This window comes from Elephantulus edwardii, unplaced genomic scaffold, assembly GCF_000299155.1.
Source record: "Elephantulus edwardii isolate Elephantulus edwardi_28Jun2011 unplaced genomic scaffold, EleEdw1.0 scaffold00084, whole genome shotgun sequence".
In the NCBI taxonomy this organism is placed as follows: Eukaryota; Metazoa; Chordata; class Mammalia; order Macroscelidea; family Macroscelididae; genus Elephantulus; species Elephantulus edwardii.
Window position 1 is genome coordinate 6,837,389 of NW_006399834.1, and position 4,436 is coordinate 6,841,824.

Below are 4,436 nucleotides of genomic sequence, written 5' to 3' on the forward strand. Positions count from 1 at the left end.
TGTGTATTTCTTTTTTAAGTTTTGTCAATGTTTGCTTCTTATATTTTTCAGCTCAATCATTTGGTGCATAGATATTTATTATGGTTCTATGTTCTTGTTCTGTTGACCCTTTAAGCATTGTGTAATGACCTTCTTTGACCTTTGTCATGGTTTTTGCATTATTATTGTTGTTGTTATTGTTGTTATGCATTCATAGCAACCCTATGTACAACAGCCCTAAACCCTGCTCTATCCTTTGCCAATCTTACTGCCTCCAACACACCTACACCCATGACCCCAGTCACTGAATCAATCCACCTCATAGAGGATCTTCCTCTCCTGCACTGTTCCTCCATCCTCCCAAGCATGACACCCTTCTCCAAGGACTGGTCCCTCCTTAAAACATGTCCAAAGTATGTCAGACAAAGCTTCAGAATCCTTGCCTCCAAGGAGCAGTATGATTTAACCCTCTCCAGGATGAACCTGTTTGTTTTCTTAGCAGTCCTTGGTATATTCTAAAGTACCACAGCTCAAAATATCAGTTTTCCTTCTATCCTCCCTAGTCATTGTCCAACTCTCTGACACATAGCAAGTGTTTGCAAAGACCATGACCTGTAACAAGCACACTTGAGTCTGTAGAGTGACACCATTGTTCTTCAGTTTTTGGAGAGGTCCCTAATAGCAAACTTTCCCATCACAATACATCTTTTAATTTCCTGGCTGCTGGTGCCAAGAGTATTGACTGTCGGGCCAAGCAAACTAAAGCTGTTAACAATCTCAGTGTCTTCACCATCCATCATGTTGCTAAAATTGGTCCAGTGGTGAGAATTTTTGTTTTCTTGATATTGAGCCTCAATCCATGTTGAATGCTGCAGTCCTTGACTTTCTGTAGCAAGCACTTCAGGTCCTTCTCAGTTTCCGCAAGTAGGGTTGTGTCATCTACATAATGCAGATTTTTGATGAATCTTTCACCAGCCTTGATGCCATGCTTCTGCTCACAGAGCCCAGCCTCCTGGATAATTTGTTTTGCATATAGGTTGAAAGGTATGGATATAGGACATATCACTGGCATACACCCTTCCCAATTTTGAACCATGCAGTGTTTCCTTGCTCTGTTCTGATGATTGCCTCCTAGTCCAAGTATAAGTTTCTCATTAGCATGATCAAGTGTTTTGGGATTCCTATTCTTCTCAGAGGCAGCCACAGTTTGTTATGATCCACACAGTCAAACGCCTTTACATAACCAGTGAAACATAGATAGATAAGACATTCCTCTGATATTCCCTGCTTTCAACCAAGATCCATCTAACATTAGCTACAATATTCCTAGCACCAAGACCTCTTCTAAAGCCAGCCTGCACTTTTGGCAGTTTTCTCTGTTTATATGCTGTTACAGTTGTTTTTGAACAATCTTCAGCAGAATCTTGCTTGCATGTGATATAAATTATATTGTTCGATCATTTCCACACGCTGTTGGGTCACCTTTCTTTGTAACAAACATAGATCTCTTCCAATCAGTTAGCCAAGGGGTTGTCCTCCAGATTTCTTGACATAACTTGGGGAGCACATCTAAGACAGCATCTGTTAGTTGAAAAATGTTAGTCAATTGGTATACCATCAATTCCTGGGGCCTTATTTTTTGCCAAATCCCTTCAAAGCAGATTGCACTTCTTACTTCATCACCATAGGCTCTTGCTCATATGTTGTTTCATTAAATTCTTCTGTGTCTGCCAATTCCTTTTGGCACAGCAACACTGCACACTCTTTCCATCTTCTTTTAATACTTCTGGATCATTTAATATTCTGCCCGAAACATCCTTAAGTGTAGCAACTCGAGGTTTGAATTTTTTTCTTCAGTTCCTTGAGGATAAGAAATGCTGAGCAAGTTTGGCTCCTGTGATTTTCTGATTCCAGCTCCTTGCACATTTCCTTGTAATATTTTACTTTGTCTTCCTGCACTGCCTTTTGAAATCTTCTGTTCAGCTTTTTAATATCTTGAATTCTTCCCTGTGCTTTGGCTTTTTGGCACTCTAGTGCAATATTCAGAGTCTCTTCTGACATCCATTTTGGTCTTTTCTTCCTCCTCTGTCTTTGCAATGACCTTTTGCACTCTTCCTGGGTGATACCCTTGATATCCTCCCACAGTACATCTGGTCTTCACTCATTGATGTTCAAGGCCTCAAACCTGTTTCTGAGATGGATCTGAAATTCAGGTGGGCCTAATGATAAGAAGCTACACTGCAATCTCGAAGTCATGCAGTTCAAATCCACCAGCTGTTCCAAAGGAGAAAAATGAACGATCTCCCGTGCAATTAATAGCCTCTGAAAACCTGCTAGAGGGTGTGTTATGGGTCAGTTCTGACTCAGCAGTTTTATAGCCAGCTGTAGTAGAATAGAATAGAATAGAATAGAATAGAATAGAATAGAATAGAATAGAATAGAATAGAATAGAAATAATATATAATAGTTCACATTAATGTTACCTTTCAGGTTGTATTGTTCTATACTTTTGATAAAAACATAAAGAAATATATAAACCAATAAAGTTTCATATAAAACAGTTTACAACTCCAGGAAACATCTAGCTTCCCTTAATTGTCCTTCTTCTAATACTTGATACTTATCAATAATTTTTCCCTTACAGCATTATCTTTTACAATCTGTCATATATTAAAATACATTATTTTTAAAGAACAGATTCTTTCACTTAGCAATGTGCATTTCGGGTTTCTTCATGTCTTTTTGTGAGGTGATAGCCTGTTTATTTTTATAACATTGCTCATTTTATCACTAAGTACAATTGTCCTTTTGGCAAATTTACCTGTTACTTATAATTTCATGATTTATAAATAAAGCTACTATGGCCATTTATATGCAATACTTCTGGTATTATAGGTACAAATTAATTGTGTTTATGTGCAATTTTCAGACTAATCTTGTCACAACAGATTTTTACCTTTGTGGAATTTACCAGAAAGGCTATTTAAAAGCAAGAGAAAAGTAACTGAAGTAGAACATGTTTACAAGACTTTTCAAAAGTTAGAAGAACAATAACTTTCACATGTTAAATCTTCATATGATATTGACAGATGCATATCCATAAGTTATGAGAGCAAAGTACATTTGAAGAAAGAAACTAAGCAGTAGAAATTAAGTGTATGATTATACCATGGACCCCTAATAGTAGTATTTTAGAACACAAACTTACAAATATCTTTAGACAATGTAAAAGAATTTTACAGGTGATATTCTCCCATGAAGTGACATTCAATGAAATAGTGTGTCACTAAAGATACTATAACTTTATTAGTTTAAGTAGTATATTAGCATACATTTAAGACCTTCATTTCTTTGAAATAATGTAAAGAATACAGAAAACAATGTAATGAAAATACAGAAATACCCTCTTTCAGAAGCATAACAAAATTGACTGCCCAATGCAAAATTGTGAGTGATATTATTTGAAGCTGAGGAAACATAAATACAATATAAGGCCACATACCATGAAAGGCTAACAAATAGAGAAGGGAAGCAGCGGGGGAAACCCCAGAGCTTTTAATCTTATTTTATGGTGGCATTCATGTACTGAAAGGAATGAAAGAACAGCCCCCACACTTCCAGAAATGAGTCAATTTCATGTCTCAAGCTGATTATAAACCATTCATGGGCGGCAACCTCCCACAGCTGACTTTAACTGTGATTAGAATAGAGGATGGTCGTTTAGTCTGAGCATGCAGTATGTACCCTGAAGCCTTCAAAGCCTTATCATCGGGTAAATTGTAGGACCAAAAGTGAACTTGCAAACATTTTTTTCACTTGTATGTTCTAAAAATGACTGCTAGTTGACGGACAAGTCCTGTATGCTTAACCTATGCTCCATATTTTAGCACTGGAGTGATTTTGAAAGTTTAGGAACAGTTTGGTTTTTTTTATAAATTTATACTGGTTTATTTACAAAGTTCATATTTGTTGTTGTTATGTGCCGTCAAGTTGCCTGTGAACCACAGCGTTTCTAAGTACAGCAACTCAGAAACCTGCCCTGTCCTGAGCCAGTCTAATTCCAATACACTGACTGAATCAATCCATTTCATCTGGGGTCTTCCCCTCCTGCGCTGTGCCTCCAACCCTCCCAAGCATGATGTCCTTTTCCAAGGACTTGTCTCTCTTCACCACCTGCCCAAAGTATGTGAGACGACACTTCAAAATCCTAGCTTCCAAGAAGAAACTTGGTTTCACCCTCTACAAGACAGACCTATTTTCTTGGAAGGCCATGGTATGTTTAAGACACATCTCCAGCACCACAACTTGAAGGCCTCGAACCCCTTTCAATTTTCCATTTCTACTTCCATCACAAAATTAAACCAAATCCACAGGAGCCAAAATATGAATTTGATTTAATACCACCTGAATTTCAGAATCATCTCAGGAACAGGTTTGAGGCCTTGAACACTAATGAG